Raw genomic sequence first — 15,225 nt, forward strand, 5'->3', positions numbered from 1 at the left:
TGGGCTGAGCCGCAAAAAGCCCAAGTCTGTTGTCAACCATCAAGAAGGACCTAAGTTGAAGGTATTCCAGCCAAGCCGTTGGATGCCGACCCTCTGGGAGCAAAAGGGCCGAAAAGGGGGGTACTTCCAAACCGTGCAAAGTCTGGGCTATCCGTGTGTCCTCACCCCTCCTCCAACCTAAGAAACGCTCGACTCCCATCCCTGGGGGGAACTCCGGGTTAGAGAAAAGCGGTGAGAGCGGACCAGGACCCCTAGAGAGAGATCCCCGCCTGCACTCAACGTCCCAGACCCTCAGGGATGCCCTGAGAAACTCCGCCTCTCCATCTATCCGTCCCCTCCGCAGCGGTGTGATCCACGGGAGGAACCGCAGGGGCGTTTCGGACCAAACCTGCTCCAGACTCACCCATTGTTTAGTGCTCCTATTAAATTGCCAATCCATTAGTCTCAGCAGAAGAGACGCCTTGTGGTACTTTTTAAAGTCTGGCAACCCTGCCCCCCCTCTCCCTTACCTCTACTCAACACTCTCCTCCCCACCCGAGAGCATCTCCCTTCCCACACAAATTTGTTAATAATTGACTGTATTCTGGTGAAGAAAAACGATGGTAGTGCTATAGGGGCCGTTTGAAAGATATATAGAAAACGAGGGAGAACATCCATCTTGATGACATTAATACGTCCAAACCAGGACAGTTTGTGTCTATCGATTTGTTTAAGATCTCTCAGTGCGTTCCAACAAAGGGAGGTAATTGAGGTGAAAAATCTTGGTACTGTCCCGTGGTACCGCCACCCCCAGATAAGTCAGGGCCGATGTCTGCCATCTAAAAGGAAAGTTGGATGCAATATGATCTACTTCCCTCCCCGGCAGAGTGAAATTCAAGGCTTCTGATTTATTATAGTTAACTTTAAAGTTGCTTATATGTCCGAAGTTCTCAATTTCCTTAACCAAGGAGGGAAAGGATATGTGGGGCTGTGTAATGTATAGGAGGAGGTCATCTGCATATAATGCCGCTTTACAATGATGCTCTCCCACCTCTATCCCTTTTATATCTGGGTTCTGTCTAATGGCCAAAGCCAAATGCTCCATTACGAGAACAAATAGGAGGGGGGATAAGGGACAACCCTGTCTGGTACCATTTTTTATGCTAATTGGCGCGGACAAGGACCCATTTACCTTTATTCTGGCAGTCGGTGTACTATAAAGGGAGGCCACTCCTCTAAGGAACCTGTCACCTATCCCCACCTGTCTCAACGCTGCCAACATGAAACTCTAGCTGACCCGGTCGAAGGCTTTCTCCGCATCTATAGAAAGTAAACACATAGGTAGTGCCTTTGCCTTCGCCCGAGCCAGCAGAAGAAACGTCTTATTCGTGTTGTCTCTTGCCTCTCAGCCCCCCACAAAACCCACCTGGTCCGTGTGTATCACTTTTGGAAGCAAAGGTGCCAGTCTATTGGCGAGAGCTTTTGAAAAGAATTTGACATCTATATTAATCAATGATATGGGACGGTAATTGGAGACATTAACCGGGTCCTTCCCTGGCTTCGGAATTACACATATATGCGCCTCTAGAGACTGAGGAACAAAAGATGCTCCAGCAGGCACCGAGTTAAAGACCCGTGTCAAAAAGGGGACAATTTGTTCCCTAAAAATTCTAAAAAATTTAGTTGTAAAACCATCCAGTCCCGGGCTCTTACCTACTGGGGTGTCTCTGGTAACCGAAGATATCTCCTCTTCCGTAAAATCTGACTCCAGCGTCTCAATTTCTGATTGCGCTAGCCTAGGCAAGGCAGTCCGCTGGACATAGTCCTCAATCTTATCATTGAGTGCCGTCGGAGACATATCAGTAAACTGACCCTTTATGTTGTACAGGTCCCCATGAAAGGCACGGAACTCTTCAGCTATTTTTAGCTATTTTTAAACTCTTCGGTTTATTTTAACCGGGTCCTGAATCATATGTCCTCCTCTGTCCTTAATTTTCGGGATATGATTTGTGAGTTTCCTCGGGTGAATAAACCTGGCTAATGCCCTTCCACACTTGTCTGCATGTTCATATAAGTATCTCTGTAAACGTACCCTCTGTGCATAGTATTTTTGATCTAAGAGCCCCCTAAGTTCCTCCCGGGATCCCACCAATTCAGCGTACACTGAGGCCGATAAGGATTTTTTGTGGGATGCCTCCAAGGTCTGTATTCGCTGAACCAAAGAGGTAATCAGAGAGGCCCTCTCCCGTTTAAGTCTTGATCCATGCTTTATTAATATACCCCGCACCACACATTTAAGGGCCTCCCACTGTGTCGGCAAGGCCGTCTGGTCCTGAGCGTGAATTTCCAAGAAATCACTCATCACCTGTCGTATTTCTGCTACACATAAGTCGTCTTTAAGTAGATGTTCATTAAGACGCCACGTCCATGGTCGCCGTGAACCGTCTGGGGGAGTGAGTTGGACGAACACGGGTGCATGGTCCGATAGACATATAGACCATATGGAAGCCTGGGCTTGCCATGGCATGGCGTGTTGGCTAATCCACAACATATCTATACGGCTGTAAGATTAATGAATTGGGGAGAAATAAGAGTAATCCCTCTCCGTGGGATGCAGTGCCCTCCAAATATCAACCAATTGTAATGCTTGCAACTTTTTCCCTAGTGCCAACATCCTTTTTTGTGAAATAAAACGCCGCCCCGAGGAGGTATCAATTGCCGGTTCAAAGGTGAAATTAAAGGTTCCCCCAGCTATTAAAGTCCCTTCTGCAAATTCCGCCAGCCGAGACAGGAGGGAAGAGCATGCCACAGTGGGTCTGGAGTTGGGTAAATACCAGTTAGCTACGGTATATACCCCCATACCAATCTGGAGCTTCAGAAATATAAATCTACCCTCAGGATCCACCAAAGAGTCGATCACGGAGAACACCAATGACTTATGGAGAGCAATGGAGACCCCCCCGGATTTAGCAGTCGGGTTAGGGCTGTGAAACCATGTTGTGTAAAATCTATCCCTAAGAACTGGGACCTGGCCTGCTTTAAAATGGGTCTCTTGTAATAATAACACCTGAGTCCTTTGTTTATGCATAGCATAAAATATTTGCGATCTCTTTTGCGGCACATTCAACCCTTTACAATTAAGGGAGCCAAAATTAAGTTGCGTCATGCCGAGCACTGGGGTCCTACACCTAAGGATAGGGGTGAAGAAGGGGAAAGAGAGATGACCAGAGTAAGGAGCAAGAAATGCAGCAAGAATCAAGAAAAGATTAGGCTGTGAAATAGAGAAAAAGAAAAGGGAAAACAAAGATTACAAACTGTAAGCCCAACAAATGCGGTAATTCCTGGGTATTGCTTTCAAGCGTCACTCAATCCGCGACGCGTAAACCCAAACCAGGCGTGTACTTTCCAGGACGGAAGCCCCCCCCCCCTCCCAGGCCTCATTATAAAACCCAAACCACAGACAAACCCCAGCTCAGATGCGCACCCTGCAATACCCCCCCACGACCCACCCCCCTCAGGGGAAGGAAGGGAGGGAGAAGAGAGAGGTAGAAAGAAAAGAGAAAAGAAAAAAAAAACAGGGGGAAAGGAAAAAAGTGGGGAAGAAGGGGGGGAAGGAGAGAGAAAAAAAAAAAAGGGGGGAAAGGAAAAAAGGGAAAGGGGGAGGAGAGAAAAGAAAAAAAAAAGGGAGGGAAGGAAAAAAGGGAGGGAGGAAGGGAGGGAAGGAGAGAAAAAAAAAAAAAGGGGGGGGACGGGGACAGGGGGGGACAGAGGGCCACAGGGGGCAATAAGAAAGGGGGAAGAGAGAGGTCGTGGAGCACGGGCCCGAAAAGAGGCGATAAAAGGCCAAAGGGGACACAGAAGGAGGAAGCGGAAGGAAACATGAAAAACGGGGGGGGTGTTAATCATAACCATACATGTCCTATATGAAACTGCTAGGAATTCTGTAAAAGCATGAAACTACAAGAATCGGGGGCAGGAGGGCAAAATTGTAGCGGCAGAGAGAGGGAACCGTTTCGACTCACGTCAGTTATTATATCTAGCGTTAAACCTCTCCCATGATACAATACCTCTCCCCAAATAACAATACTACTCAAGTACAGTATAAAGTGTGAGAAGCATACAAGCCCCGTCTTGACGAACATCAGTCCTTGGTAGATGGACGACCTCCTCCTCCTGTCTTCCTCTCCCCGCAATTACTTCTTGGAGGACGCTGAGGAAGCCCCCGCGAGAATTCTCTTGGAATAGAAGGCCAGTCCTCGATTTCAACTCTGGGGAGATTCAAGGCCTCCGAAAAGGGTGTCAGATCCTCTGGTGAATGAAGAACGTGCATTCGGCCGCCACTGCGGACTTGAAGGCGAAAAGGGAAGCCCCAGCTATACACCAAGTCCCGTGACCGAAGGAGCTCCAACAGAGGCCGTAGTGCTCTCCTCCTCTGGAGAGTAAGACGAGAGAGGTCGGGTAGGATCTGCAACTTAATCTTTTGGAAAAGGATCGGTACCCCTTCCCGGAGCTTCAGCAGAATAGACTCCTTTTGTAAATAATGGTGGACCCGACAGATCACGTCCCGCGGGAACTCCGAGTCCGCTGATTTGGGTCCCAAGGATCTGTGTGCTCTATCAAGTTCGATCTCTGTGGCTGGAGGGAGCCCCAATATCTTGTTGAAGATTCTTTGGAGGACACGTGGGAGTTCCCTGGAATCAACGGACTCTGGCAGACCCCGTACTCTTAAGTTGTTGCGTCGTCCTCTGTTCTCTGCATCGTCCAGTGCTTCAGTCAGGTAGTGGAGCTGGTGAGATTGGGTCTCTAGCAACTCTTTATGAGAGGATAAGTCCTTCTGCATTTCTTGTAATTGGGTCTCCTGAGACAGGACCCTTGCATCTATATTCTGCACACTGGAACGCACTTCTGTCAGCTCTGACCTGCACGCCTTCTCCAATCTGGAGATATAGCCTTCCATGTCCTCTCTGGATGGGATGCTGATGATTCTTGCGCTGAGCTCTCTTAGCTCCCTCAGGATACCGGAACCTTCCTGTCCCAGACCCAGAGTGCTGACATGCTGAGAAATCTGGCTGGTGGAGTGCTCCATACTCTCCATATCTTCTATATTAGCTTTGACCTCTGTGCCTGTCACAGCAGCTGCAGAGCCACTGAGTAGCAATGGGCTGGAGGTCCAGGGAGCCCCATCCTCCTGTCCCTCCTGGAGCTCCATTGACAGTGAAGGGCTCAGGGGCAAAGTCAGATCCCTCTCCCCTCCTCCAGGAGAAGCTGCAGAGTCTGCAAGGCCCAGGCCTCTCACCTGCCGCCCGTCCACCTCTCTGCCAGGACCTGCTCCCCATGCTGTGAAGACACCAGAGCCTGCTCCCTCCGAGTACCTGGCTCCTCAAACCCCACTTCTCCAGCTGCACAGGATGTGTCACCATCTGGATTCCTGCCTCCACCTTCTGCTCCTCGGGCTGTTCTCTGCTGTGGGCCTCTGACAGGTACTCTGTGCGCCCCCTCCCCCGCTGCCACTGCTGCATAGCTGACAAGGCCAGCGGCCATCTTACTTCCCTCCTACTCCATCTGTGCCACTCTTGGTTTAGCCAGAAATCGCTGGATGCTGCCTCGATTCTGCCTGGAAAGGTGTCCCTGAGCTCCCCTTCGCCTCCTTGTGCTCATAGTCTGGGATAGAGGGCCGAAAAAATTAATGTAGTAGCTGATTTCCTGGGAGATAAGGGGGAGCTGAGGCAAAAGCACAACCTCACTCCCTCATGGCCAGGACACGCCCCACCCCAGGCTCTTTTTTTTATAATTATTTTATAAATAATAATAATTACAAAAAAAGGTAGGGTCCCTCCCAAATTGGATCACCAGCCAAGGTAAAGCAGACAGCTGTGGTCTGGGATTCTCAGGGTGGGAAGGTCCGTAGTTACTGGCCCTTCACAGCCTAAAAATAGCAGGCCGCAGGCGCCCCAGAAGTGGCGCATCCACTAGATGCACCAATCCTGGTGCTTCACCTCCAGCTCATCCCATGCCCTGGTGCATTGGCAAACGAGGTAATAAATGGGGTTGATACTAGCTGTAAGGTCACCTGACATCAAGCCCAGCAGTTTGTGATGTCATGGCGTCTATCAGATACCCGACATCACAAACTGTCAGTACTTACAAAATAAATAGACAAAAAAAATGTATTTGAAAAACACTCCCCAAAACATTTCCTCTTTCACCAATTTATTGTAAGGAAAAAAAAATAAGGGGGTCCCACGACGACTCTGGACCGTCTAGAATATTGGGGGACATGTTAAGGGAACGTATCGCCAATTTTCTAGGAGTGCAGACCCTCCATGTGAGGAGTGTGGGTGCAATGAATCTGCACCCACTCTTCCCGGGTCCACAGCAGCAGAGTCCATGTCGTAACTGTTGCTACCAAAGCTGCAATGCCCTGCTCATGAGTTAAGGGCATGCCTAATCAGGAGAACTATTCTACATTTCCAAATATTGGTATTTGCTAATATTATTACTATTCCACCTACTATATATTGGGGATAGGATCTTGGAGATGGAATACCCCTTTAAGTCCAGTTATCCTGCTGAATGAATACTAAACAACAGAGCTCGCTATTTAGACATGTTTTCTTGTGGCGTATAACGGACTCTCATGTTTGGTAGTCGTTCAGCAGGGCAACTATAAAATCAAATACCTCCATTTGGAAATGTAGTATAGTTCTCCTGATTAACTATGTTCCTTACCTCATGAGCAGGGCATTGCAGCAGCTTACAGATGCATGGTTACCACCACTCACTGTGTCTGAACACAGGAAGCTGAGCTGACAGCCGCTCTGTGCATGCGGCAGCGTCTATTGTGAAGGAGGGGGCAGCGGGGGATCAACGCTGCACAGGTACCGTGGGACACCAGGAACACCGGTGGGATTATAGGGGGTGACCTGGCAGGGCCTGGGGAGGAGTTTTCTGTCACATGTGTCATGGCAAATGCAACAGAAATCAGAGGAGTAGGGTGAATGCGGCCAGCGCGCTGCTGTGCGCGCGGCCATCTTGGATATCCGGGAGGGGGTCGGGGGGGCACACTGGCGACATCGGGGGACCGAAGGGGACCGGGGAGGAGATTTATCTCCCATCTGACATGTTTGTTCATGCCAGATGGGAGATAAATAATTTTTTACCGGCGCTGTCATTTACTGTAACTTGATCATCGGTATACAGTGTATACCGGTGATCACGTGAGCGGGGACTGGAAACACCGGCCTGAATCATGATCTCCAGGGTCTCAGCTACCCCCTGAAACACCGGAGATTTTCTGACGATGGGGGGCGCTATTCACTTATTTCTGCCTGCTGTTTATAAACGTCAGATCAGAATAAGGCTACATTCACACGACCAATCCGTTTTTGCGTTCCGCAAAAAACGGTCTGTTTTTTTCACTGAGGCATCCGCGTGGCATCCGTTTCCGTTCCGTATACGGTCCGTATGTCATCCGTTTGTCATCCGTGTGCCTTCTGTTTTTTTGCATACTGCAAAAAACTGAAGGAGGGAAAATACATAAATTTACCCAGGATCCATAGCTTCAACCTACATGAGACGGTCACATGTTCACTCCAGTGCCATTTTCTACTGCTTTTCACAGCGTAGAGCGCTCTGGTGATTTTCTTGTGCTTGTACACTTCATATCAGTCTTTTCTGTCACTATAATGGCAGAAAGACACATAATGTCCCACTCTCCTGCATTTTGTAATTTTGTGCCCTTTGGTGCCTTTCATGTGGCACTAAGGGGTGCTTAGCCTTGTATTTAGCAAAAAAAAACATTTAAAAAAAATTGATGTGGGGTTCCCCCTATTTTTGATAGCCAGCTAGTGTAAGGCAGACGGCTGCAGCCTGCAGACCACAGCTGGCAGCTTCATCTTGGCTGGTAATACAAACCTGAGGGCACCCCACGCTGTTATTTTAAATTAAATAAATAATTTAAAAAAAAAAAACACGTAGGGGTCCCCCCAAAATTGGATCACCAGCCAAGGTAAATCGGACAGCTGGGGTCTGATATTCTCAGACTAGGGAGGTCCATGGTTATTGGACTCTCCCCAGCCTAAAAATAGACTGAAGCCGCCCCAGAAGTGGCACATCCATTAGATGCGCCAATCCTGGTGCTTCGCTCCAGCTCATCCCGTTGCCCTGGTGCGGTGGCAAACAGGGTAATATATGGGGTTAATACCAGATGTGTAATGTCACCTGGCATCAAACCCTGGGGTTCATGATGTCAAGCGTCTATCAGATACCCGACATCACCAACCCAGTCAGTAATAAAAAAAAAATAAACGACAAACACATTTTTATTTGAAAAAACACTCCCCAAAACATTCCCTCTTTCACCAATTTATTAGAAAGAAAAACAAATCCAGGTCTGGTGTAATCCAAAGGGTTCCCATGACGATCCATACCATAGTCAATGTCCCAGTCAATGAAGAACAGAATGTTCTATATTGGCTGGGAGAGCAATGCAGTGACCTGAGCTAACATTAAAAGGTCAGCCCAGGTCACTGCAGGGCATGACAAGTGCTGCTGTCAGGAGGTTAGCGAGGTACATTACCTGCGGTGATCGCTGCACTCCTGATAGCAGAGCTGTCACTGAGTTCAATGACCGCCGCCTTCACAACCAAGTATCGCGGGTGCCTGTGACGTCACCGCTAGTGACAGTCTCGGGTCGGCAGCGAGAGGAGATGTGACAAGCTGCGGCCATGGAGGACAGCGACAGCGCTGACGTCGGGAGGGCAGGACTTCATCACCGCAGGCAAGGAACTTCACTAACCTCCTGACGGCAGCGCTTGTCATCCCCGCGGCTGCTGTCACTGCAGTGTGGGCAGCTGCGGACACATTACAGTGCCGGCAGCTGCAGACACTGCTGAGTGGGCAGCCGTGGGGCTGGGGCTAGGGCTGGAGCGGGACACAGACTGCAGCGGCATCCGACGGAAGTCACACGGAAGTGCTTCTGTGTGGCTTTCGGGGATTTTTGCACACGTAGCCAGGGTAAACATCGGGTTACTAAGCAAAGCACTTTGCTTGGATACCCGATATTTACCCTGGTTACCAGCTTACCGCAGGCTGCCAGCGATGGCTCCCTGCACACGTAGCTGTAAAAAGCCACGCTTTTGGTGATCGAACCGTTCTCGAACGTAACTCGAACTGCCGAATTTTTAGCAAATCGTTCGAGTTCGTCGAACGACTCGAACACCCCCCAAAATCGCTCAAACATGAAATTGGCGAACGTCGAACCTCGCTCATCTCTACTTATAATCTAAAAGCGCCTCTACTTATTCTTGCCCCACCATCCATGTAGCGGTATACGGGCCTACAAAATGACGCAGAATGTCCTGTCGCGTGCATAGACCACATAGACCAAATTTCGGCACATAGCAGGCACAGATCGACCACATCCTCTCCCTACAGCAGCTCCATCACCATCACCAGCAGCCCCATGGCCCCTATTTAATGCTCTCCTCATGGTTTTATCCCACAAATAAATTCAAAGTCGAGAAGAAGCTGTATTATGGCTGTATGCATGAAGTAAGATGAGACCAGTATACAACAAGCTGTATTAGAGTTGTTTGCACCAGGTGGTATAAGAGCAGTATTGCACCAGGCTATAATAGAGCTGTTTTCATCAGGCGGTATTATATTAGTGTTACACCAGGCTTTATTAGGGCTGTTTGCACCAGGCAGTATAAGAGCAGTATTGCACCAGGCTATATGATATCCGTTTGCATCAGGAAATTAGAGTAGTATTGCATCAAGTTATATTAGAGCTGTATTGCACCAGGCTATATTAGAACTGATTAAACCAGCCTGTATAAGAGCAGTATTACACCAGGTTGTATAAGAGCTGATTAAACCGACTGGTATTAGAGCTGTTTGCACAAGGCACTGATAGAGCAGTATTGCACCAGGTTGTATTAGAGCTGTATTGCACCCGACTGTATTAGAGTTGTTTACACCATGGGGTATTAGCGCAGTATTGCACCAGGCTATATTAGAGCTATTTGTACCAGGCGGTATTAAATCAGTATTGACCCAGGCGGTATTAGAGCAGTATTGCACCAGACTAGATTAGAGCTGTTTGCACCAGGTGTTATTAGCGCAGTATTACCCTAGGCTATATTAGAGTTACTTGCACTAGGCGGTATTAAATCAGCATATCTATATTAGAGTTGATTATACCATCCTATAATAGAGCTGTTTGCAGCAGGTGGCGTTACAGCAGTATTGTACCAGGCAGTATTAGAGCTGTTTGCACCAAGTGGTATTAGAGCAGTATTGCACCTGGCTATATTAGACCTATTTCCACTAGGTGGCATTAGAGCAGTAGTGCACTAGGCTATATTAGAGTTACTTGCACTAGGCGGTATTAAATCAGCATATCTACTGTATATTAGCGATGATTATACCAGCCTATAATAGAGCTGTTTGCAGCAGGTGACATTAGAGCAGTATTGTACCAGGCAGTTTTAGAGCTGTTTGCACCAAGTGGTATTAGAGCAGTATTGCACCTGGCTATATTAGAGCTATTTCCACTAGGTGCCATTAGAGCAGTATTGCACTAGGCTATATTAGGCCGGAGCCACACTTGCGAGTGCCTCGCTTGTATCTCGCGCAAGTCTCTCATTGAATCACCCGGCACGGCCACACATTCTCCAGACAGGAGCATCTCAGCTGCATAGAGATACATGCAACCGACCCGCTCCTGTCCGGAGAGTGTGCGGCCGTGCCTGGTGATTCAATGAGAGACTCGTGCGAGTTACACGTGAGGCACACGTGAGAGTTACTTGCACTAGGCAGTACTAAATCAGCATATCTACAGTTAGGTCCAGGAATATTTGGACAGTGACACAATTTTCGCGAGTTGGGCTCTGCATGCCACCACATTGGATTTGAAATGAAACCTCTACAACAGAATTCAAGTGCAGATTGTAACGTTTAATTTGAAGGTTTGAACAAAAATATCTGATAGAAATTGTAGGAATTGTACACATTTCTTTACAAACACTCCACATTTTAGGAGGTCAAAAGTAATTGAACAAATAAACCAAACCCAAACAAAATATTTTTATTTTCAATATTTTGTTGCGAATCCTTTGGAGGCAATCACTGCCTTAAGTCTGGAACCCATGGACATCACCAAACGCTGGGTTTCCTCCTTCTTAATGCTTTGCCAGGCCTTTACAGCCGCAGCCTTCAGGTCTTGCTTGTTTGTGGGTCTTTCCGTCTTAAGTCTGGATTTGAGCAAGTGAAATGCATGCTCAATTGGGTTAAGATCTGGTGATTGACTTGGCCATTGCAGAATGTTCCACTTTTTAGCACTCATGAACTCCTGGGTAGCTTTGGCTGTATGCTTGGGGTCATTGTCCATCTGTACTATGAAGCGCCGTTGATCAACTTTGCGGCATTTGGCTGAATCTGGGCTGAAAGTATATCCCGGTACACTTCAGAATTCATCCGGCTACTCTTGTCTGCTGTTATGTCATCAATAAACACAAGTGACCCAGTGCCATTGAAAGCCATGCATGCCCATGCCATCACGTTGCCTCCACCATGTTTTACAGAGGATGTGGTGTGCCTTGGATCATGTGCCGTTCCCGTTCTTCTCCAAACTTTTTTCTTCCCATCATTCTGGTACAGGTTGATCTTTGTCTCATCTGTCCATAGAATACTTTTCCAGAACTGAGCTGGCTTCATGAGGTGTTTTTCAGCAAATTTAACTCTGGCCTGTCTATTTTTGGAATTGATGAATGGTTTGCATCTAGATGTGAACCCTTTGTATTTACTTTCATGGAGTCTTCTCTTTACTGTTGACTTAGAGACAGATACACCTACTTCAGAGAGTGTTCTGGACTTCAGTTGATGTTGTGAACGGGTTCTTCTTCACCAAAGAAAGTATGCGGTGATCATCCACCACTGTTGTCATCCGTGGACGCCCAGGACATTTTGAGTTCCCAAGCTCACCAGTCAATTCCTTTTTTCTCAGAATGTACCCGACTGTTGATTTTGCTACTCCAAGCATGTCTGATATCTCTCTGATGGATTTTTTCTTTTTTTTCAGCCTCAGGATGTTCTGCTTCACCTCAATTGAGAGTTCCTTAGACCGCATGTTGTCTGGTCACAGCAACAGCTTCCAAATGCAAAACCACACACCTGTAATCAACCCCAGACCTTTTAACTACTTCATTGATTACAGGTTAACGAGGGAGACGCCTTCAGAGTTAATTGCAGCCCTTAGAGTCCCTTGTCCAATTACTTTTGGTCCCTTGAAAAAGAGGAGGCTATGCATTACAGAGCTATGATTCCTAAACCCTTTCTCCGATTTGGATGTGAAAACTCTCATATTGCAGCTGTGAGTGTGCACTTTCAGCCCATATTATATATATAATTGTATTTCTGAACATGTTTTTGTAAACAGCTAAAATAACAAAACTTGTGTCACTGTCCAAATATTTCTGGCCCTGACTGTATATTAGAACTGATTATACCAGCCTATAATAGAGCTGTTTGCACCAGGTGGCATTAGAGCAGTATTGTATCAGGAAAAATTAGAGCAGTTTGCATTAGGCGGTATTAGAGCTGTTTGCACCAAGTGGTATCAGAGCAGTATTGCACCTGGCGGTATTAGAACAGTATTGCACCAGGCGTTATTGAGACGTTTGCACCAAGAGGTATTAGATCAGGTTAAACCAGTCTGTATTAGAGCTGTTTAAACCCTCCAATATTAGGGCACTCTTCACTGCACCAGGATCAGAATGTAAAATGGCGGTGCAACCCATGATCCAACCTTTATACAGGCTGGGTCATCTGGCATGGATGTGATGACAATGGAATTGCCTACATCCTAAAAGCTTGTTAATTGGCTGCTCTGCAGCCTTTCAACAAGCTTTATTTGGCTGGCGAACCCGAATAGGAACACGGACGTCAGGTTGGAAGTCCATGTTCTGGGTTCTGCACTGATGTGAACCCCAAGGTTTACAGTTAGGGCTCGCTCATCCCTAGTAAGGACATGTGTTTCTACCTGTTTTGTTCAGGGATGTCTGCGATCAGTAGCAGGTGCCACAATGACATAATCACTACATTGTGTGAATTTCCCTGTATTGTGACATCCCTGTGTGTATTTTCCCTATAAATTAACATTAGCATGTTTATTATTCTGTACCCTGACTTTACCTAGTATATCTTTGTACTGTGAAATGTCTGAGTTTGTATTTTCCCTATACCATGATATCACCAAGTATATTATCCTGTACTGTGACATTACAGTGTGTATTATCTGTGCACTGTAACACTACTGTGTGCATTATCCCTGTACTGTGACATCACTGTGTATTACTGTTGCGGACGGGGACCGCTGCCGCTGCAGGGGCTCCTCGGATCCGGGTTCGTTACTGCGGCCCGAGTAGTAACCGGTCCGGTTGTGAGGACGGGCTCGCACGGCCGTCCGTCCTCACAACTGTAGGAAGGGAGTATTTACAGGGGATTGGTGTGTCAGTGACACCACCCATGGGTTGCAGTGAGGCATTGGTAGCCCCGCCGCTGCCTGGTGATGGGGCGCCCGGGGCCGATGGAACAGGGCAGCAAGGTGGGATCCCCTCCACGGGTAGGGGAGGTGTAGTCCCGGGGCCCAGGTACGCGGGAATAATGGCTGCTGGAGGTGGCGTGCCGGGTTGAACCGGGGGGCAATGGTGTACTCACAGTTCAAAGAATCACACACAAGTCCGGTGGTAAACCAAGTTGCCAGTGACCGGTCGCCTTTGGCGGGTGTATTCGGGTCCCACACCCGAGTGTAGCAAACAGGGGTCCCTTCCTCCTGCACTCTTTGTCTGTGTCTTCTCTGGGACAACTCCATTTGGAACGGAGAAGTCCACTCCCGGTACTGTGTATGTTTGGGAGCTGTGGCCCGCGAAATCTGACCCTTGGGATTTCTGTGGGTTCTGACGGACACCATATCCCCCGCGTTGGGCTTCCGTTTCACACTCCACTGTCAACGGTCTGCACTTTACTACTGTCAAAACTTGTCTCCTGTGTTCCTGCCCCTGACACCTTAGGACCCCTAGGTGGGCGCTCCCATCCACCTGATCCTGCCCACTGGTGTGTCCCTATTGTCATGAGGGGGTGGCTAGGCTTTAATGGCTATGTGTTGTACCAGGGTGTGGGTTTTTGTGTTGGAATCAAGTAGGGTGGACTACTTCTGTGACTACCTGATTTTGCCAGGGCGTCACATTACCTTTATACTGTGACATCACTGTATGTATTATCACTGTACTGTGACATTACTGTATGTGTTATCCCTGTACTGTGACATCACTGTGTTATCCTGTACTGTTACATCACTGTGTGTATTAAACCTGTACTATGACATCACTGTATGTATTATCTCTGCACTGTGACATCACTCTGTGTATTATCCCTGTACTGTGACATCACTGTGTGTATGACCTCTATACTGTGATATCACTGTGTGTATTATGTCTGTACTGTGACATCGCTGTGTGTATTATCTCTATGCTGTTACATCCCTGTGTATTATCCCTGTACTTTGACATCACTGTGTGTATTATCTCTGCACTGTGACAGTGCTGTGTATTATCTCTGCACTGTGACACCACTGTGAGCATTATCCCTGTACTGTGACATCCCTGTATGTATTACACTGCACTGTTGCATCATTGTGTATTATCTCTGCACTGTGACAGTAATGTGTATTATCTCTGCACTGTGACACCACTGTGTGCATTATCCCTGTACTGTAATATCACTGTATTACACTGTACTGTAACATCACTGTATTATCCCTGTAGTGTAATATCACTGTGTGTATTACACTGTACTGTAACATCACTGTATTATACCTGAACTGTGACATCATTTTATGTATTATCTCTGCACTGTGACATCACTGTGTGTATTGTCTCTGCATTGTAACATCACTGTATGTATTGTCTCCACACTGTGACATCACTGTGTGTATTATCTCTGTACTGTGACATCACTGTGTGTATTGTCTCTGTATTGTGACATCATTGTGTGTATTATCTCTATACTACGTCATCAAAATGTTTATTACCCTGTACTGTGACATCACCAGAACCTCCAGAGATCTGCTGGAGTCCACAAGATCTGAATCTATTTGAACATGATGAAATAAAAGAAATCTTATGGCTCTAACCATGTTTTACTAGTTCATCACTGGATTTTTTTCCTCAAGCATTTTGGATTATA

General features: G+C 47.3%; 1 protein-coding gene across 1 annotated transcript in view; it reads right to left on the reverse strand.

The window, feature by feature from the left end:
• LOC142312857 (uncharacterized) overlaps positions 1-15,225 on the reverse strand; it is a 531,686-nt gene that overhangs the window by 201,283 nt on the left and 315,178 nt on the right. The gene's annotated exons all lie outside the window — the stretch shown is intronic.

The sequence above is a fragment of the Anomaloglossus baeobatrachus genome, chromosome 5, assembly GCF_048569485.1.
Source record: "Anomaloglossus baeobatrachus isolate aAnoBae1 chromosome 5, aAnoBae1.hap1, whole genome shotgun sequence".
Classification (NCBI taxonomy): Eukaryota; Metazoa; Chordata; class Amphibia; order Anura; family Aromobatidae; genus Anomaloglossus; species Anomaloglossus baeobatrachus.